Below are 20,143 nucleotides of genomic sequence, written 5' to 3' on the forward strand. Positions count from 1 at the left end.
TATACTCTCCTGCATCCCCAATATACAGAGAGCTAATCGAGAACCGCACATCTGGGGGTACGGCCACACACCCGGAGAACTTGCGCGCCATCTTGGGAGGATAGTTCGCTACAGGCCTCGCATTCCGCACCTGACAGGCATCACCAAGGGTCTGCCCACTGCGACATTCCACTTCCGCCTTGTTCCTGTCCTCCACTCCACCCCGCTGTCCCTGAGATAACGTATGCTACACACTCACCCAGTGGTCCCATCAGCAAACGAAGGGCCACGGCTATGCCTCGTGCCTACAGGGAACCTCGTGCCTCCAAGTCATCCCAACCTTTTAAAACAGGGCGCTTGGACACCTCACATCTCTGTTGCCCGAGTAGGCATGGCCCCTTCGAGCACCTGATTCGGCTCAGCCAAAATGCCCAGCGGCCACACGCACATGGACGGAGCCACAGATCAGCTGTGGGCATCGGCCTGGCCTAGGAATTCGCCCATGAGGAGGACAAGTATTGGAAGCCCCGGCAGCTCTCCCTGGCCCCTGCCACCTCTGTCTCTGTCTATGCCAACGTGCCGGACCTCAGTCACGATGAGCGAGACGGTAGTGGGTTTTCACTCATTTTGTTCAGCTTTTCCAAGGAATGTTATTGGAGGACTCATCATCGATCCAAGCACGCCGGATGCACCAACCGCATCCATGTCCCTGGCCGGGCCGCGGCCCGACCGAACACAGTCATTGGGATGGTATTTCCACACCAACCCTCATAGCCTACAACAACTGGCTTGGCACGGGGGAGGTGGACCAGCCAAGCTTACCGTCTTCGCCACGCTCCGGCCTGTTTCCCACTCACGAACACAGCGATGCCAAACACAAAACAGGACCCCACGGCCTCAGCACAGGCGGACACGCTCCACTCAGCCACCCGGCACGCCTCCCTCGCCGGCCACCTTGTCCTGAAGAGTGTACACAAATGAAAAGCAACCATGAGAACAATGGCCCGGTGCCAAGGCTCTCCTATCCGATGCCAGCTTCCTGTCGGCTCAGTATACTCCCCAATGCTCACCACACACTGTCTTGCTTCCCCAATCCACACAGAACTGATCCACAATCCCGCACCTGGGGGCTAGATCCAAACACACCCGGGGAACTTGGGTGCGCCATCTTGGGAGGATAGTTTGCTATAGACCTCCCTTTCTGCACCTTCTAGGCTTCACCCGGGGTATGCCTGCTGCAATTTTCCACATCCGCCTTGTACCTGTCCTCCCCTACAACCTCCACACTCCACCCCGATGACCGCTGCAAGAATGTCTACTGCACCCTCAACCACTGGTCCTATAAGAAGGGGAGGGCCAGGGCTAGCCCTCTCCAGGCCACCTCATACCTCCAAGTCATCCTAACCTTTTAAAACAGGGCGCTTGGACACCTCACACCTGTTGTTCCCCCAGCAGGCCTGGCTCTGCTGAGATTCTGATTCGGCTCAGACAATCATACCCAGCGGCCACACGCACATGGACGGGGCCATAGCCCACCATTCGACATCGGCTGGGCCTAGGAATTCGTTCATGGGGAAGACAAGTATTGGAAGCCCCGGCAGCTCTCCCTGGCCCCTGCCAACTCTGCCTCTGCCTCTGCCAACGTGCTGGACCTCAGTCACGATGAGCGAGACGGTAGTGGGTTTTCACTCATTTTGTTCAGCTTTTCCAAGGAATGTTATTGGAGGACTCATCATCGATCCAAGCACGCCGGACGCACCAACCGCGTCCACGCCCCTGGCCGGGCCTGGGCCCGACCGAGCACATTTGGGGGGCGGTATTTCCACGCCAATCCTGCATATCCTCCAACAACTGGCTTGACGTGGTGGAGGTGGACAAACCAAGCTTACCATCTTCACCACGCACCGGCCTTTGTCCCAGTCACGAACACAGGGATGCCAAACAGAAAAAAGGACCCAAGGGCCTCAGCAGAGGTGGGCACGCTCCAATCAGCCAACAGGAAGCCTTCTCGCTCGCCGCCTCCTCCTGAAGAGTGAACACAAACGACAAGCAACCATGAGAACAAAGGCCCGGTGCCAGGACCCTTCTCTCTGATGCCAGCTTCCTGTAGCCTGAGGAAAATCCTCAATGCTCAGGATATACTCTCCTGCATCCCCAATATACAGAGAGCTAATCGAGAACCGCACATCTGGGGGTACGGCCACACACCCGGAGAACTTGCGCGCGCCATCTTGGGAGGATAGTTCGCTACAGGCCTCGCATTCCGCACCTGACAGGCATCACCAAGGGTCTGCCCACTGCGACATTCCACTTCCGCCTTGTTCCTGTCCTCCACTCCACCCCGCTGTCCCTGACATAACGTATGCTACACACTCACCCAGTGGTCCCATCAGCAAACGAAGGGCCACGGCTATGCCTCGTGCCTACAGGGAACCTCGTGCCTCCAAGTCATCCCAACCTTTTAAAACAGGGCGCTTGGACACCTCACATCTCTGTTGCCCGAGTAGGCATGGCCCCTTCGAGCACCTGATTCGGCTCAGCCAAAATGCCCAGCGGCCACACGCACATGGACGGAGCCACAGATCAGCTGTGGGCATCGGCCTGGCCTAGGAATTCGCCCATGAGGAGGACAAGTATTGGAAGCCCCGGCAGCTCTCCCTGGCCCCTGCCACCTCTGTCTCTGTCTATGCCAACGTGCCGGACCTCAGTCACGATGAGCGAGACGGTAGTGGGTTTTCACTCATTTTGTTCAGCTTTTCCAAGGAATGTTATTGGAGGACTCATCATCGATCCAAGCACGCCGGACGCACCAACCGCGTCCATGTCCCTGGCCGGGCCGCGGCCCGACCGAACACAGTCATTGGGATGGTATTTCCACACCAACCCTCATAGCCTACAACAACTGGCTTGGCACGGGGGAGGTGGACCAGCCAAGCTTACCGTCTTCGCCACGCTCCGGCCTGTTTCCCACTCGCGAACACAGCGATGCCAAACACAAAACAGGACCCCACGGCCTCAGCACAGGCGGACACGCTCCACTCAGCCACCCGGCACGCCTCCCTCGCCCGCCACCTTGTCCTGAAGAGTGTACACAAATGAAAAGCAACCATGAGAACAATGGCCCGGTGCCAAGGCTCTCCTCTCCGATGCCAGCTTCCTGTCGGCTCAGTATACTCCCCAATGCTCACCACACACTGTCTTGCTTCCCCAATCCACACAGAACTGATCCACAATCCCGCACCTGGGGGCTAGATCCACACACACGGGGAACTTGGGTGCGCCATCTTGGGAGGATAGTTTGCTATAGACCTCCCTTTCCGCACCTTCTAGGCTTCACCCGGGGTATGCCTGCTGCAATTTTCCACATCCGCCTTGTACCTGTCCTCCCCTACAACCTCCACACTCCACCCCGATGACCGCTGCAAGAATGTCTACTGCACCCTCAACCACTGGTCCTATAAGAAGGGGAGGGCCAGGGATAGCCCTCTCCAGGCCACCTCATACCTCCAAGTCATCCTAACCTTTTAAAACAGGGCGCTTGGACACCTCACACCTGTTGTTCCCCCAGCAGGCCTGGCTCTGCTGAGATTCTGATTCGGCTCAGACAATCATACCCAGCGGCCACACGCACATGGACGGGGCCATAGCCCACCATTCGACATCGGCTGGGCCTAGGAATTCGTTCATGGGGAAGACAAGTATTGGAAGCCCCGGCAGCTCTCCCTGGCCCCTGCCAACTCTGCCTCTGCCTCTGCCAACGTGCTGGACCTCAGTCACGATGAGCGAGACGGTAGTGGGTTTTCACTCATTTTGTTCAGCTTTTCCAAGGAATGTTATTGGAGGACTCATCATCGATCCAAGCACGCCGGACGCACCAACCGCGTCCACGCCCCTGGCCGGGCCTGGGCCCGACCGAGCACATTTGGGGGGCGGTATTTCCACGCCAATCCTGCATATCCTCCAACAACTCGCTTGACGTGGTGGAGGTGGACAAACCAAGCTTACCATCTTCACCACGCACCGGCCTTTGTCCCAGTCACGAACACAGGGATGCCAAACAGAAAAAAGGACCCAAGGGCCTCAGCAGAGGTGGGCACGCTCCAATCAGCCAACAGGAAGCCTTCTCGCTCGCCGCCTCCTCCTGAAGAGTGAACACAAACGACAAGCAACCATGAGAACAAAGGCCCGGTGCCAGGACCCTTCTCTCTGATGCCAGCTTCCTGTAGCCTGAGGAAAATCCTCAATGCTCAGGATATACTCTCCTGCATCCCCAATATACAGAGAGCTAATCGAGAACCGCACATCTGGGGGTACGGCCACACACCCGGAGAACTTGCGCGCGCCATCTTGGGAGGATAGTTCGCTACAGGCCTCGCATTCCGCACCTGACAGGCATCACCAAGGGTCTGCCCACTGCGACATTCCACTTCCGCCTTGTTCCTGTCCTCCACTCCACCCCGCTGTCCCTGAGATAACGTATGCTACACACTCACCCAGTGGTCCCATCAGCAAACGAAGGGCCACGGCTATGCCTCGTGCCTACAGGGAACCTCGTGCCTCCAAGTCATCCCAACCTTTTAAAACAGGGCGCTTGGACACCTCACATCTCTGTTGCCCGAGTAGGCATGGCCCCTTCGAGCACCTGATTCGGCTCAGCCAAAATGCCCAGCGGCCACACGCACATGGACGGAGCCACAGATCAGCTGTGGGCATCGGCCTGGCCTAGGAATTCGCCCATGAGGAGGACAAGTATTGGAAGCCCCGGCAGCTCTCCCTGGCCCCTGCCACCTCTGTCTCTGTCTATGCCAACGTGCCGGACCTCAGTCACGATGAGCGAGACGGTAGTGGGTTTTCACTCATTTTGTTCAGCTTTTCCAAGGAATGTTATTGGAGGACTCATCATCGATCCAAGCACGCCGGACGCACCAACCGCGTCCATGTCCCTGGCCGGGCCGCGGCCCGACCGAACACAGTCATTGGGATGGTATTTCCACACCAACCCTCATAGCCTACAACAACTGGCTTGGCACGGGGGAGGTGGACCAGCCAAGCTTACCGTCTTCGCCACGCTCCGGCCTGTTTCCCACTCACGAACACAGCGATGCCAAACACAAAACAGGACCCCACGGCCTCAGCACAGGCGGACACGCTCCACTCAGCCACCCGGCACGCCTCCCTCGCCCGCCACCTTGTCCTGAAGAGTGTACACAAATGACAAGCAACCATGAGAACAATGGCCCGGTGCCAAGGCTCTCCTCTCCGATGCCAGCTCCCTGTCATATATGTATACTCCCAAATGCTCACCATACACTGTCCTGCATCCCCAATCCACACAGAGCTGATCCACAATCCCGCGCCTGGGGGCTAGTTCCATACACACGGGCAACTTGGGTGCGCCATTTGGGAGGATAGTTTGCTACAGGCCTCGCTTTCCACACCTTGTACGCTTCACCAGGGATATACCTACTGCAATTTTCCACATCCACCTTGTACCTGTCCTCCCCTACAACCTCCACACTCCACCCCGATAACCGCTGCAAGAATGTCTGCTGCACCCTAACACACTGGTCCTATAAGAAACGGAGGGACAGGGAAAGCCCTCTCCAGGCCACCTCAGGCCTCCAAGTCATCCCAACCTTTTAAAAGTGGGCGCTTGGACACCTCACACCGGTTCTTCCCCAAGAAGGCCTGGCTCTGCTGAGATTCTCATTCGGCTCAGACAATCATACCCAGCGGCCACACGCACATGGACGGGGCCATAGCCCACCATTCGGCATCCGCTGGGCCTAGGAATTCGTTCATGGGGAAGACAAGTATTGGAAGCCCCGGCAGCTCTCCCTGGCCCCTGCCAACACTGCCTCTGCCTCTGCCAATGTGCTGGACCTCAGTCACGATAAGCGAGACGGTAGTGGGTTTTCACTCATTTTGTTCAGCTTTTCCAAGGAATGTTATTGGAGGACTCATCATCGATCCAAGCACGCCGGACGCACCAACCGCGTCCATGTCCCTGGCCGGGCCTGGGCCCGACCGAGCACATTTGGGGGGCGGTATTTCCACGCCAATCCTGCATATCCTCCAACAACTCGCTTGACGTGGTGGAGGTGGACAAACCAAGCTTACCATCTTCACCACGCACCGGCCTTTGTCCCAGTCACGAACACAGGGATGCCAAACAGAAAAAAGGACCCAAGGGCCTCAGCAGAGGTGGGCACGCTCCAATCAGCCAACAGGAAGCCTTCTCGCTCGCCGCCTCCTCCTGAAGAGTGAACACAAACGACAAGCAACCATGAGAACAAAGGCCCGGTGCCAGGACCCTTCTCTCTGATGCCAGCTTCCTGTAGCCTGAGGAAAATCCTCAATGCTCAGGATATACTCTCCTGCATCCCCAATATACAGAGAGCTAATCGAGAACCGCACATCTGGGGGTACGGCCACACACCCGGAGAACTTGCGCGCCATCTTGGGAGGATAGTTCGCTACAGGCCTCGCATTCCGCACCTGACAGGCATCACCAAGGGTCTGCCCACTGCGACATTCCACTTCCGCCTTGTTCCTGTCCTCCACTCCACCCCGCTGTCCCTGACATAACGTATGCTACACACTCACCCAGTGGTCCCATCAGCAAACGAAGGGCCACGGCTATGCCTCGTGCCTACAGGGAAACTCGTGCCTCCAAGTCATCCCAACCTTTTAAAACAGGGCGCTTGGACACCTCACATCTCTGTTGCCCGAGTAGGCATGGCCCCTTCGAGCACCTGATTCGGCTCAGCCAAAATGCCCAGCGGCCACACGCACATGGACGGAGCCACAGATCAGCTGTGGGCATCGGCCTGGCCTAGGAATTCGCCCATGAGGAGGACAAGTATTGGAAGCCCCGGCAGCTCTCCCTGGCCCCTGCCACCTCTGTCTCTGTCTATGCCAACGTGCCGGACCTCAGTCACGATGAGCGAGACGGTAGTGGGTTTTCACTCATTTTGTTCAGCTTTTCCAAGGAATGTTATTGGAGGACTCATCATCGATCCAAGCACGCCGGACGCACCAACCGCGTCCACGCCCCTGGCCGGGCCTGGGCCCGACCGAGCACATTTGGGGGGCGGTATTTCCACGCCAATCCTGCATATCCTCCAACAACTGGCTTGACGTGGTGGAGGTGGACAAACCAAGCTTACCATCTTCACCACGCACCGGCCTTTGTCCCAGTCACGAACACAGGGATGCCAAACAGAAAAAAGGACCCAAGGGCCTCAGCAGAGGTGGGCACGCTCCAATCAGCCAACAGGAAGCCTTCTCGCTCGCCGCCTCCTCCTGAAGAGTGAACACAAACGACAAGCAACCATGAGAACAAAGGCCCGGTGCCAGGACCCTTCTCTCTGATGCCAGCTTCCTGTAGCCTGAGGAAAATCCTCAATGCTCAGGATATACTCTCCTGCATCCCCAATATACAGAGAGCTAATCGAGAACCGCACATCTGGGGGTACGGCCACACACCCGGAGAACTTGCGCGCGCCATCTTGGGAGGATAGTTCGCTACAGGCCTCGCATTCCACACCTGACAGGCATCACCAAGGGTCTGCCCACTGCGACATTCCACTTCCGCCTTGTTCCTGTCCTCCACTCCACCCCGCTGTCCCTGACATAACGTATGCTACACACTCACCCAGTGGTCCCATCAGCAAACGAAGGGCCACGGCTATGCCTCGTGCCTACAGGGAACCTCGTGCCTCCAAGTCATCCCAACCTTTTAAAACAGGGCGCTTGGACACCTCACATCTCTGTTGCCCGAGTAGGCATGGCCCCTTCGAGCACCTGATTCGGCTCAGCCAAAATGCCCAGCGGCCACACGCACATGGACGGAGCCACAGATCAGCTGTGGGCATCGGCCTGGCCTAGGAATTCGCCCATGAGGAGGACAAGTATTGGAAGCCCCGGCAGCTCTCCCTGGCCCCTGCCACCTCTGTCTCTGTCTATGCCAACGTGCCGGACCTCAGTCACGATGAGCGAGACGGTAGTGGGTTTTCACTCATTTTGTTCAGCTTTTCCAAGGAATGTTATTGGAGGACTCATCATCGATCCAAGCACGCCGGACGCACCAACCGCGTCCATGTCCCTGGCCGGGCCGCGGCCCGACCGAACACAGTCATTGGGATGGTATTTCCACACCAACCCTCATAGCCTACAACAACTGGCTTGGCACGGGGGAGGTGGACCAGCCAAGCTTACCGTCTTCGCCACGCTCCGGCCTGTTTCCCACTCACGAACACAGCGATGCCAAACACAAAACAGGACCCCACGGCCTCAGCACAGGCGGACACGCTCCACTCAGCCACCCGGCACGCCTCCCTCGCCCGCCACCTTGTCCTGAAGAGTGTACACAAATGAAAAGCAACCATGAGAACAATGGCCCGGTGCCAAGGCTCTCCTCTCCGATGCCAGCTTCCTGTCGGCTCAGTATACTCCCCAATGCTCACCACACACTGTCTTGCTTCCCCAATCCACACAGAACTGATCCACAATCCCGCACCTGGGGGCTAGATCCACACACACACGGGGAACTTGGGTGCGCCATCTTGGGAGGATAGTTTGCTATAGACCTCCCTTTCCGCACCTTCTAGGCTTCACCCGGGGTATGCCTGCTGCAATTTTCCACATCCGCCTTGTACCTGTCCTCCCCTACAACCTCCACACTCCACCCCGATGACCGCTGCAAGAATGTCTACTACACCCTCAACCACTGGTCCTATAAGAAGGGGAGGGCCAGGGATAGCCCTCTCCAGGCCACCTCATACCTGCAAGTCATCCTAACCTTTTAAAACAGGGCGCTTGGACACCTCACACCTGTTGGTCCCCCAGCAGGCCAGGCTCTGCTGAGATTCTGATTCGGCTCAGACAAGAATAAACAGCGGCCACACGCACTTGGAAGGGGCCATAGCCCACCATTCGACATCGGCTGAGCCTAGGAATTCGTTCATGGGGAAGACAAGTATTGGAAGCCCCGGCAGCTCTCCCTGGCCCCTGCCAACTCTGCCTCTGCCTCTGCCAACGTGCTGGACCTCAGTCACGATGAGCGAGACGGTAGTGGGTTTTCACTCATTTTGTTCAGCTTTTCCAAGGAATGTTATTGGAGGACTCATCATCGATCCAAGCACGCCGGACGCACCAACCGCGTCCACGAACCTGGCCGGGCCTGGGCCCGACCGAGCACATTTGGGGGGCGGTATTTCCACGCCAATCCTGCATATCCTCCAACAACTGGCTTGACATGGTGGAGGTGGACAAACCAAGCTTACCATCTTCACCACGCACCGGCCTTTGTCCCAGTCACGAACACAGGAAGCCAAACAGAAAAAAGGACCCAAGGGCCTCAGCAGAGGTGGGCACGCTCCAATCAGCCAACAGGAAGCCTTCTCGCTCGCCGCCTCCTCCTGAAGAGTGAACACAAACGACAAGCAACCATGAGAACAAAGGCCCGGTGCCAGGACCCTTCTCTCTGATGCCAGCTTCCTGTAGCCTGAGGAAAATCCTCAATGCTCAGGATATACTCTCCTGCATCCCCAATATACAGAGAGCTAATCGAGAACCGCACATCTGGGGGTACGGCCACACACCCGGAGAACTTGCGCGCGCCATCTTGGGAGGATAGTTCGCTACAGTCCTCGCATTCCGCACCTGACAGGCATCACCAAGGGTCTGCCCACTGCGACATTCCACTTCCGCCTTGTTCCTGTCCTCCACTCCACCCCGCTGTCCCTGACATAACGTATGCTACACACTCACCCAGTGGTCCCATCAGCAAACGAAGGGCCACGGCTATGCCTCGTGCCTACAGGGAACCTCGTGCCTCCAAGTCATCCCAACCTTTTAAAACAGGGCGCTTGGACACCTCACATCTCTGTTGCCCGAGTAGGCATGGCCCCTTCGAGCACCTGATTCGGCTCAGCCAAAATGCCCAGCGGCCACACGCACATGGACGGAGCCACAGATCAGCTGTGGGCATCGGCCTGGCCTAGGAATTCGCCCATGAGGAGGACAAGTATTGGAAGCCCCGGCAGCTCTCCCTGGCCCCTGCCACCTCTGTCTCTGTCTATGCCAACGTGCCGGACCTCAGTCACGATGAGCGAGACGGTAGTGGGTTTTCACTCATTTTGTTCAGCTTTTCCAAGGAATGTTATTGGAGGACTCATCATCGATCCAAGCACGCCGGACGCACCAACCGCGTCCATGTCCCTGGCCGGGCCGCGGCCCGACCGAACACAGTCATTGGGATGGTATTTCCACACCAACCCTCATAGCCTACAACAACTGGCTTGGCACGGGGGAGGTGGACCAGCCAAGCTTACCGTCTTCGCCACGCTCCGGCCTGTTTCCCACTCGCGAACACAGCGATGCCAAACACAAAACAGGACCCCACGGCCTCAGCACAGGCGGACACGCTCCACTCAGCCACCCGGCACGCCTCCCTCGCCCGCCACCTTGTCCTGAAGAGTGTACACAAATGAAAAGCAACCATGAGAACAATGGCCCGGTGCCAAGGCTCTCCTCTCCGATGCCAGCTTCCTGTCGGCTCAGTATACTCCCCAATGCTCACCACACACTGTCTTGCTTCCCCAATCCACACAGAACTGATCCACAATCCCGCACCTGGGGGCTAGATCCACACACACCCGGGGAACTTGGGTGCGCCATCTTGGGAGGATAGTTTGCTATACACCTCCCTTTCCGCACCTTCTAGGCTTCACCCGGGGTATGCCTGCTGCAATTTTCCACATCCGCCTTGTACCTGTCCTCCCCTACAACCTCCACACTCCACCCCGATGACCGCTGCAAGAATGTCTACTGCACCCTCAACCACTGGTCCTATAAGAAGGGGAGGGCCAGGGATAGCCCTCTCCAGGCCACCTCATACCTCCAAGTCATCCTAACCTTTTAAAACAGGGCGCTTGGACACCTCACACCTGTTGTTCCCCCAGCAGGCCTGGCTCTGCTGAGATTCTGATTCGGCTCAGACAATCATACCCAGCGGCCACACGCACATGGACGGGGCCATAGCCCACCATTCGACATCGGCTGGGCCTAGGAATTCGTTCATGGGGAAGACAAGTATTGGAAGCCCCGGCAGCTCTCCCTGGCCCCTGCCAACTCTGCCTCTGCCTCTGCCAACGTGCTGGACCTCAGTCACGATGAGCGAGACGGTAGTGGGTTTTCACTCATTTTGTTCAGCTTTTCCAAGGAATGTTATTGGAGGACTCATCATCGATCCAAGCACGCCGGACGCACCAACCGCGTCCACGCCCCTGGCCGGGCCTGGGCCCGACCGAGCACATTTGGGGGGCGGTATTTCCACGCCAATCCTGCATATCCTCCAACAACTCGCTTGACGTGGTGGAGGTGGACAAACCAAGCTTACCATCTTCACCACGCACCGGCCTTTGTCCCAGTCACGAACACAGGGATGCCAAACAGAAAAAAGGACCCAAGGGCCTCAGCAGAGGTGGGCACGCTCCAATCAGCCAACAGGAAGCCTTCGCGCTCGCCGCCTCCTCCTGAAGAGTGAACACAAACGACAAGCAACCATGAGAACAAAGGCCCGGTGCCAGGACCCTTCTCTCTGATGCCAGCTTCCTGTAGCCTGAGGAAAATCCTCAATGCTCAGGATATACTCTCCTGCATCCCCAATATACAGAGAGCTAATCGAGAACCGCACATCTGGGGGTACGGCCACACACCCGGAGAACTTGCGCGCGCCATCTTGGGAGGATAGTTCGCTACAGGCCTCGCATTCCGCACCTGACAGGCATCACCAAGGGTCTGCCCACTGCGACATTCCACTTCCGCCTTGTTCCTGTCCTCCACTCCACCCCGCTGTCCCTGACATAACGTATGCTACACACTCACCCAGTGGTCCCATCAGCAAACGAAGGGCCACGGCTATGCCTCGTGCCTACAGGGAACCTCGTGCCTCCAAGTCATCCCAACCTTTTAAAACAGGGCGCTTGGACACCTCACATCTCTGTTGCCCGAGTAGGCATGGCCCCTTCGAGCACCTGATTCGGCTCAGCCAAAATGCCCAGCGGCCACACGCACATGGACGGAGCCACAGATCAGCTGTGGGCATCGGCCTGGCCTAGGAATTCGCCCATGAGGAGGACAAGTATTGGAAGCCCCGGCAGCTCTCCCTGGCCCCTGCCACCTCTGTCTCTGTCTATGCCAACGTGCCGGACCTCAGTCACGATGAGCGAGACGGTAGTGGGTTTTCACTCATTTTGTTCAGCTTTTCCAAGGAATGTTATTGGAGGACTCATCATCGATCCAAGCACGCCGGACGCACCAACCGCGTCCATGTCCCTGGCCGGGCCGCGGCCCGACCGAACACAGTCATTGGGATGGTATTTCCACACCAACCCTCATAGCCTACAACAACTGGCTTGGCATGGGGGAGGTGGACCAGCCAAGCTTACCGTCTTCGCCACGCTCCGGCCTGTTTCCCACTCGCGAACACAGCGATGCCAAACACAAAACAGGACACCATGGCCTCAGCACAGGCGGACACGCTCCACTCAGCCACCCGGCACGCCTCCCTCGCCCGCCACCTTGTCCTGAAGAGTGTACACAAATGAAAAGCAACCATGAGAACAATGGCCCGGTGCCAAGGCTCTCCTCTCCGATGCCAGCTTCCTGTCGGCTGAGTATACTCCCCAATGCTCACCACACACTGTCTTGCTTCCCCAATCCACACAGAACTGATACACAATCCCGCACCTTGGGGCTAGATACACACACACGGGGAACTTGGGTGCGCCATCTTGGGAGGATAGTTTGCTATAGACCTCCCTTTCCACACCTTCTAGGCTTCACCCGGGGTATGCCTGCTGCAATTTTCAACATCCGCCTTGTACCTGTCCTCCCCTACAACCTCCACACTCCACCCCGATGACCGCTGCAAGAATGTCTACTGCACCCTCAACCACTGGTCCTATAAGAAGGGGAGGGCCAGGGCTAGCCCTCTCCAGGCCACCTCATACCTCCAAGTCATCCTAACCTTTTAAAACAGGGCGCTTCGACACCTCAAACCTGTTGTACCCCCAGCAGGCCTGGTTCTGCTGAGATTCTGATTCAGCTCAGACAATCATACCCAGCGGCCACACGCACATGGACGGGGCCATAGCCCACCATTCGACATCGGCTGGGCCTAGGAATTCGTTCATGGGGAAGACAAGTATTGGAAGCCCCGGCAGCTCTCCCTGGCCCCTGCCAACTCGGCCTCTGCCTCTGCCAACGTGCCTGACCTCAGTCACGATGAGCGAGACGGTAGTGGGTTTTCACTCATTTTGTTCAGCTTTTCCAAGCAATGTTATTGGAGGACTCATCATCCATCCAAGCACGCCGGACGCACCAACCGCGTCCACGCCCCTGGCTGGGCATGGGCCCGACCGAGCACATTTGGGGGGTGGTATTTCCACGCCAATCCTGCATATCCTCCAACAACTGGTTTGACCTGGTGGAGGTGGACAAACCAAGCTTACAATCTTCACCACGCACCGGCCTTTGTCCCAGTCACGAACACAGGGATGCCAAACAGAAAAAAGGACCCAAGGGCCTCAGCAGAGGTGGGCACGCTCCAATCAGCCAACAGGAAGCCTTCTCGCTCGCCGCCTCCTCCTGAGGAGTGAACACAAACGACAAGCAACCATGAGAACAAAGGCCCGGTGCCAGAACCCTCCTCTCTGATGCCAGCTTCCTGTAGCCTGAGGAAAATCCTCAATGCTCAGGATATACTCTCCTGCATCCCCAATAAACAGAGAGCTAATCAAGAACCGCACATGTGGGGGTACGGCCACACACCCGGAGAACTTGCGCGCGCCATCTTGGGAGGATAGTTCGCTACAGGCCTCGCATTCTGCACCTTACAGGCATCACCAAGGGTCTGCCCACTGCGACATTCCACTTCCGCCTTGTTCCTGTCCTCCACTCCACCCCGCTGTCCCTGACATAACGTATGCTACACACTCACCCAGTGGTCCCATCAGCAAACGAAGGGCCACGGCTATGCCTCGTGCCTACAGGGAACCTCGTGCCTCCAAGTCATCCCAACCTTTTAAAACAGGGCGCTTGGACACCTCACATCTCTGTTGCCCGAGTAGGCAGGGCCCCTTCGAGCACCTGATTCGGCTCAGCCAAAATGCCCAGCGGCCACACGCACATGGACGGAGCCACAGATCAGCTGTGGGCATCGGCCTGGCCTAGGAATTCGCCCATGAGGAGGACAAGTATTGGAAGCCCCGGCAGCTCTCCCTGGCCCCTGCCACCTCTGTCTCTGTCTATACCAACGTGCCGGACCTCAGTCACGATGAGCGAGACGTAGTGGGTTTTCACTCATTTTGTTCAGCTTTTCCAAGGAATGTTATTGGAGGACTCATCATCGATCCAAGCACGCCGGACGCACCAACCGCATCCATGTCCCTGGCCGGGCCGTGGCCCGACCGAACACAGTCATTGGGATGGTATTTCCACACCAACCCTCATAGCCTACAACAACTGGCTTGGCACGGGGGAGGTGGACCAGCCAAGCTTACCGTCTTCACCACGCTCCGGCCTGTTTCCCACTCGCGAACACAGCGATGCCAAACACAAAACAGGACCCCACGGCCTCAGCACAGGCGGACACGCTCCACTCAGCCACCCGGCACGCCTCCCTCGCCCGCCACCTTGTCCTGAAGAGTGTACACAAATGAAAAGCAACCATGAGAACAATGGCCCGGTGCCAAGGCTCTCCTCTCCGATGCCAGCTTCCTGTCGGCTCAGTATACTCCCCAATGCTCACCACACACTGTCTTGCTTCCCCAATCCACACAGAACTGATCCACAATCCCGCACCTGGGGGCTAGATCCACACACACACGGGGAACTTGGGTGCGCCATCTTGGGAGGATAGTTTGCTATAGACCTCCCTTTCCGCACCTTCTAGGCTTCACCCGGGGTATGCCTGCTGCAATTTTCCACATCCGCCTTGTACCTGTCCTCCCCTACAACCTCCACACTCCACCCCGATGACCGCTGCAAGAATGTCTACTACACCCTCAACCACTGGTCCTATAAGAAGGGGAGGGCCAGGGATAGCCCTCTCCAGGCCACCTCATACCTGCAAGTCATCCTAACCTTTTAAAACAGGGCGCTTGGACACCTCACACCTGTTGTTCCCCCAGCAGGCCTGGCTCTGCTGAGATTCTGATTCGGCTCAGACAATCATACCCAGCGGCCACACGCACATGGAAGGGGCCATAGCCCACCATTCGACATCGGCTGGGCCTAGGAATTCGTTCATGGGGAAGACAAGTATTGGAAGCCCCGGCAGCTCTCCCTGGCCCCTGCCAACTCTGCCTCTGCCTCTGCCAACGTGCTGGACCTCAGTCACGATGAGCGAGACGGTAGTGGGTTTTCACTCATTTTGTTCAGCTTTTCCAAGGAATGTTATTGGAGGACTCATCATCGATCCAAGCACGCCGGACGCACCAACCGCGTCCACGAACCTGGCCGGGCCTGGGCCCGACCGAGCACATTTGGGGGGCGGTATTTCCACGCCAATCCTGCATATCCTCCAACAACTGGCTTGACATGGTGGAGGTGGACAAACCAAGCTTACCATTTTCACCACGCACCGGCCTTTGTCCCAGTCACGAACACAGGAAGCCAAACAGAAAAAAGGACCCAAGGGCCTCAGCAGAGGTGGGCACGCTCCAATCAGCCAACAGGAAGCTTTCCCGCTCGCCGCCTCCTCCTGAAGTGTGAACACAAACGACAAGCAACCATGAGAACAAAGGCCCGGTGCCAGGACCCTCGTCTCTGATGCCAGCTTCCTGTAGCCTGAGGAAAATCCTCAATGCTCAGGATATACTCTCCTGCATCCCCAATATACAGAGAGCTAATCGAGAACCGCACATCTGGGGGTACGGCCACACACCCAGAGAACTTGCGCGCGCCATCTTGGGAGGATAGTTCGCTACAGTCCTCGCAATCCGCACCTTACAGGCATCACCAAGGGTCTGCCCTCTGCGACATTCCACTTCCGCCTTGTTCCTGTCCTCCACTCCACCCCGCTGTCCCTGAGATAACGTATGCTACACACTCACCCAGTGGTCCCATCAGCAAACGAACGGCAACGGCTATGCCTCGTGCCTACAGGGAACCTCGTGCCTCCAAGTCATCCCAACCTTTTAAAACAGGGCGCTTGGACACCTCACATCTCTGTTGCCCGAGTAGGCATGGCGCCTTCGAGCACCTGATTCGGATCAGCCAAAATGCCCAGCGGGCACACGCACATGGACGGAGCCACAGATCAGGTGTGGGCATCGGCCTGGCCTAGGAATTCGCCCATGAGGAGGACAAGTATTGGAAGCCCCGGCAGCTCTCCCAGGCCCCTGCCACCTCTGTCTCTGTCTATGCCAACGTGCCGGACCTCAGTCACGATGAGCGAGACGGTAGTGGGTTTTCACTCATTTTGTTCAGCTTTTCCAAGGAATGTTATTGGAGGACTCATCATCGATCCAAGCACGCCGGACGCACCAACCGCGTCCATGTCCCTGGCCGGGTCGCGGCCCGACCGAACACAGTCATTGGGATGGTATTTCCACACCAACCCTCATAGCCTACAACAACTGGCTTGGCACGGGGGAGGTGGACCAGCCAAGCTTACCGTCTTCGCTATGCTCCGGCCTGTTTCCCAGTCGCGAACACAGCGATGCCAAACACAAAACAGGACCCCACGGACTCAGCACAGGCGGACACGCTCCACTCAGCCACCCGGCACGCCTCCCTCGCCCGCCACCTTGTCCTGAAGAGTGTACACAAATGAAAAGCAACCATGAGAACAATGGCCCGGTGCCAAGGCTCTCCTCTCCGATGCCAGCTTCCTGTCGACTCAGTATACTCCCCAATGCTCACCACACACTGTCTTGCTTTCCCAATCCACACAGAACTGATCCACAATCCCGCACCTGGGGGCTAGATCCACACACACGGGGAACTTGGGTGCGCCATCTTGGGAGGATAGTTTGCTATACACCTCCCTTTCCGCACCTTCTGGGCTTCACCTGGGGTATGCCTGCTGCAATTTTCCACATCCGCCTTGTACCTGTCCTCCCCTACAACCTCCACACTCCACCCCGATGACCGCTGCAAGAATGTCTACTGCACCCTCAACCACTGGTCCTCTAAGAAGGGGAGGGCCAGGGATAGCCCTCTCCAGGCCACCTCATACCTCCAAGTCATCCTAACCTTTTAAAACAGGGCGCTTGGACACCTCACACCTGTTGTTCCCCCAGCAGGCCAGGCTCTGCTGAGATTCTGATTCGGCTCAGACAATCATACCCAGCGGCCACACGCACATGGACGGGGCCATAGCCCACCATTCGACATCGGCTGGGCCTAGGAATTCGTTCATGGGGAAGACAAGTATTGGAAGCCCCGGCAGCTCTCCCTGGCCCCTGCCAACCGTGCCTCTGCCTCTGCCAACGTGCTGGACCTCAGTCACGATGAGCGAGACGGTAGTGGGTTTTCACTCATTTTGTTCAGCTTTTCCAAGCAATGTTATTGGAGGACTCATCATCCATCCAAGCACGCCGGACGCACCAACCGCGTCCACGCCCCTGGCTGGGCCTGGGCCCGACCGAGCACATTTGGGGGGCGGTATTTCCACGCCAATCCTGCATATCCTCCAACAACTCGCTTGACGTGGTGGAGGTGGACAAACCAAGCTTACCATCTTCACCACGCACCGGCCTTTGTCCCAGTCACGAACACAGGGATGCCAAACAGAAAAAAGGACCCAAGGGCCTCAGCAGAGGTGGGCACGCTCCAATCAGCCAACAGGAAGCCTTCGCGCTCGCCGCCTCCTCCTGAAGAGTGAACACAAACAACAAGCAACCATGAGAACAAAGGCCCGGTGCCAGGACCCTTCTCTCTGATGCCAGCTTCCTGTAGCCTGAGGAAAATCCTCAATGCTCAGGATATACTCTCCTGCATCCCCAATATACAGAGAGCTAATCGAGAACCGCACATCTGGGGGTACGGCCACACACCCGGAGAACTTGCGCGCGCCATCTTGGGAGGATAGTTCGCTACAGGCCTCGCATTCTGCACCTTACAGGCATCACCAAGGGTCTGCCCACTGCGACATTCCACTTCCGCCTTGTTCCTGTCCTCCACTCCACCCCGCTGTCCCTGAGATAACGTATACTACACACTCACCCAGTGGTCCCATCAGCAAACGAAGGGCCACGGCTATGCCTCGTGCCTACAGGGAACCTCGTGCCTCCAAGTCATCCCAACCTTTTAAAACAGGGCGCTTGGACACCTCACATCTCTGTTGCCCGAGTAGGCATGGCCCCTTCGAGCACCTGATTCGGCTCAGCCAAAATGCCCAGCGGCCACACGCACATGGACGGAGCCACAGATCAGCTGTGGGCATCGGCCTGGCCTAGGAATTCGCCCATGAGGAGGACAAGTATTGGAAGCCCCGGCAGCTCTCCCTGGCCCCTGCCACCTCTGTCTCTGTCTATGCCAACGTGCCGGACCTCAGTCACGATGAGCGAGACGGTAGTGGGTTTTCACTCATTTTGTTCAGCTTTTCCAAGGAATGTTATTGGAGGACTCATCATCGATCCAAGCACGCCGGACGCACCAACCGCGTCCATGTCCCTGGCCGGGCCGCGGCCCGACCGAACACAGTCATTGGGATGGTATTTCCACACCAACCCTCATAGCCTACAACAACTGGCTTGGCACGGGGGAGGTGGACCAGCCAAGCTTACCGTCTTCGCCACGCTCCGGCCTGTTTCCCACTCACGAACACAGCGATGCCAAACACAAAACAGGACCCCACGGCCTCAGCACAGGCGGACACGCTCCACTCAGCCACCCGGCACGCCTCCCTCGCCCGCCACCTTGTCCTGAAGAGTGTACACAAATGAAAAGCAACCATGAGAACAATGGCCCGGTGCCAAGGCTCTCCTCTCCGATGCCAGCTTCCTGTCGGCTCAGTATACTCCCCAATGCTCACCACACACTGTCTTGCTTCCCCAATCCACACAGAACTGATCCATAATCCCGCACCTGGGGGCTAGATCCACACACACGGGGAACTTGGGTGCGCCATCTTGGGAGGATAGTTTGCTATAGACCTCCCTTTCCGCACCTTCTAGGCTTCACCCGGGGTATGCCTGCTGCAATTTTCCACATCCGCCTTGTACCTGTCCTCCCCTACAACCTCCACACTCCACCCCGATGACCGCTGCAAGAATGTTTACTGCACCCTCAACCACTGGTCCTATAAGAAGGGGAGGGCCAGGGATAGCCCTCTCCAGGCCACCTCATACCTCCAAGTCATCCTAACCTTTTAAAACAGGGCGCTTGGACACCTCACACCTGTTGTTCCCCCAGCAGGCCTGGCTCTGCTGAGATTCTGATTCGGCTCAGACAATCATACCCAGCGGCCACACGCACATGGAAGGGGCCATAGCCCACCATTCGACATCGGCTGGGCCTAGGAATTCGTTCATGGGGAAGACAAGTATTGGAAGCCCCGGCAGCTCTCCCTGGCCCCTGCCAACTCTGCCTCTGCCTCTGCCAACGTGCTGGACCTCAGTCACGATGAGCGAGACGGTAGTGGGTTTTCACTCATTTTGTTCAGCTTTTCCAAGGAATGTTATTGGAGGACTCATCATCGATCCAAGCACGCCGGACGCACCAACCGCGTCCACGCCCCTGGCCGGGCCTGGGCCCGACCGAGCACATTTGGGGGGCGGTATTTCCACGCCAATCCTGCATATCCTCCAACAACTCGCTTGACGTGGTGGAGGTGGACAAACCAAGCTTACCATCTTCACCACGCACCGGCCTTTGTCCCAGTCACGAACACAGGGATGCCAAACAGAAAAAAGGACCCAAGGGCCTCAGCAGAGGTGGGCACGCTCCAATCAGCCAACAGGAAGCCTTCGCGCTCGCCGCCTCCTCCTGAAGAGTGAACACAAACGACAAGCAACCATGAGAACAAAGGCCCGGTGCCAGGACCCTTCTCTCTGATGCCAGCTTCCTGTAGCCTGAGGAAAATCCTCAATGCTCAGGATATACTCTCCTGCATCCCCAATATACAGAGAGCTAATCGAGAACCGCA

The 20,143-nt window shown here is 57.4% G+C and overlaps 19 non-coding genes across 19 annotated transcripts; all 19 read right to left on the bottom strand.

Moving 5' to 3' along the window:
- Positions 1-560: 560 nt before the first annotated feature.
- Positions 561-654, bottom strand: LOC124082421 (small nucleolar RNA SNORD116). The gene has a single exon (XR_006848379.1). It is a non-coding gene; the product is annotated as a small nucleolar RNA SNORD116 (small nucleolar RNA).
- Positions 655-1,627: 973 nt separating this feature from the next.
- Positions 1,628-1,721, bottom strand: LOC124082423 (small nucleolar RNA SNORD116). Its single transcript, XR_006848381.1, has one exon. It is a non-coding gene; the product is annotated as a small nucleolar RNA SNORD116 (small nucleolar RNA).
- Positions 1,722-2,678: 957 nt separating this feature from the next.
- LOC124082424 (small nucleolar RNA SNORD116) lies at positions 2,679-2,772 on the bottom strand. The gene has a single exon (XR_006848382.1). It is a non-coding gene; the product is annotated as a small nucleolar RNA SNORD116 (small nucleolar RNA).
- A 971-nt stretch (positions 2,773-3,743) lies between these two features.
- On the bottom strand, positions 3,744-3,837 carry LOC124082425 (small nucleolar RNA SNORD116). The gene has a single exon (XR_006848383.1). It is a non-coding gene; the product is annotated as a small nucleolar RNA SNORD116 (small nucleolar RNA).
- Positions 3,838-4,794: 957 nt separating this feature from the next.
- LOC124082426 (small nucleolar RNA SNORD116) lies at positions 4,795-4,888 on the bottom strand. Its single transcript, XR_006848384.1, has one exon. It is a non-coding gene; the product is annotated as a small nucleolar RNA SNORD116 (small nucleolar RNA).
- A 970-nt stretch (positions 4,889-5,858) lies between these two features.
- On the bottom strand, positions 5,859-5,952 carry LOC124082384 (small nucleolar RNA SNORD116). The gene has a single exon (XR_006848348.1). It is a non-coding gene; the product is annotated as a small nucleolar RNA SNORD116 (small nucleolar RNA).
- A 955-nt stretch (positions 5,953-6,907) lies between these two features.
- On the bottom strand, positions 6,908-7,001 carry LOC124082427 (small nucleolar RNA SNORD116). Its single transcript, XR_006848385.1, has one exon. It is a non-coding gene; the product is annotated as a small nucleolar RNA SNORD116 (small nucleolar RNA).
- A 957-nt stretch (positions 7,002-7,958) lies between these two features.
- LOC124082428 (small nucleolar RNA SNORD116) lies at positions 7,959-8,052 on the bottom strand. Its single transcript, XR_006848386.1, has one exon. It is a non-coding gene; the product is annotated as a small nucleolar RNA SNORD116 (small nucleolar RNA).
- Positions 8,053-9,025: 973 nt separating this feature from the next.
- Positions 9,026-9,119, bottom strand: LOC124082429 (small nucleolar RNA SNORD116). The gene has a single exon (XR_006848387.1). It is a non-coding gene; the product is annotated as a small nucleolar RNA SNORD116 (small nucleolar RNA).
- A 956-nt stretch (positions 9,120-10,075) lies between these two features.
- LOC124082430 (small nucleolar RNA SNORD116) lies at positions 10,076-10,169 on the bottom strand. Its single transcript, XR_006848388.1, has one exon. It is a non-coding gene; the product is annotated as a small nucleolar RNA SNORD116 (small nucleolar RNA).
- Positions 10,170-11,142: 973 nt separating this feature from the next.
- On the bottom strand, positions 11,143-11,236 carry LOC124082431 (small nucleolar RNA SNORD116). Its single transcript, XR_006848389.1, has one exon. It is a non-coding gene; the product is annotated as a small nucleolar RNA SNORD116 (small nucleolar RNA).
- Positions 11,237-12,193: 957 nt separating this feature from the next.
- LOC124082432 (small nucleolar RNA SNORD116) lies at positions 12,194-12,287 on the bottom strand. Its single transcript, XR_006848390.1, has one exon. It is a non-coding gene; the product is annotated as a small nucleolar RNA SNORD116 (small nucleolar RNA).
- A 971-nt stretch (positions 12,288-13,258) lies between these two features.
- On the bottom strand, positions 13,259-13,352 carry LOC124082392 (small nucleolar RNA SNORD116). The gene has a single exon (XR_006848356.1). It is a non-coding gene; the product is annotated as a small nucleolar RNA SNORD116 (small nucleolar RNA).
- Positions 13,353-14,309: 957 nt separating this feature from the next.
- LOC124082385 (small nucleolar RNA SNORD116) lies at positions 14,310-14,402 on the bottom strand. The gene has a single exon (XR_006848349.1). It is a non-coding gene; the product is annotated as a small nucleolar RNA SNORD116 (small nucleolar RNA).
- Positions 14,403-15,375: 973 nt separating this feature from the next.
- Positions 15,376-15,469, bottom strand: LOC124082434 (small nucleolar RNA SNORD116). Its single transcript, XR_006848392.1, has one exon. It is a non-coding gene; the product is annotated as a small nucleolar RNA SNORD116 (small nucleolar RNA).
- A 956-nt stretch (positions 15,470-16,425) lies between these two features.
- On the bottom strand, positions 16,426-16,519 carry LOC124082435 (small nucleolar RNA SNORD116). The gene has a single exon (XR_006848393.1). It is a non-coding gene; the product is annotated as a small nucleolar RNA SNORD116 (small nucleolar RNA).
- Positions 16,520-17,490: 971 nt separating this feature from the next.
- LOC124082390 (small nucleolar RNA SNORD116) lies at positions 17,491-17,584 on the bottom strand. Its single transcript, XR_006848354.1, has one exon. It is a non-coding gene; the product is annotated as a small nucleolar RNA SNORD116 (small nucleolar RNA).
- A 957-nt stretch (positions 17,585-18,541) lies between these two features.
- LOC124082436 (small nucleolar RNA SNORD116) lies at positions 18,542-18,635 on the bottom strand. Its single transcript, XR_006848394.1, has one exon. It is a non-coding gene; the product is annotated as a small nucleolar RNA SNORD116 (small nucleolar RNA).
- Positions 18,636-19,606: 971 nt separating this feature from the next.
- On the bottom strand, positions 19,607-19,700 carry LOC124082437 (small nucleolar RNA SNORD116). The gene has a single exon (XR_006848395.1). It is a non-coding gene; the product is annotated as a small nucleolar RNA SNORD116 (small nucleolar RNA).
- Positions 19,701-20,143: the final 443 nt, after the last annotated feature.

This window comes from Marmota monax, unplaced genomic scaffold, assembly GCF_021218885.2.
Source record: "Marmota monax isolate L192 unplaced genomic scaffold, Marmota_monax_Labrador192_F-V1.1 WCK01_AAM20220418_F8-fsc00179, whole genome shotgun sequence".
NCBI classification, from domain to species: Eukaryota; Metazoa; Chordata; class Mammalia; order Rodentia; family Sciuridae; genus Marmota; species Marmota monax.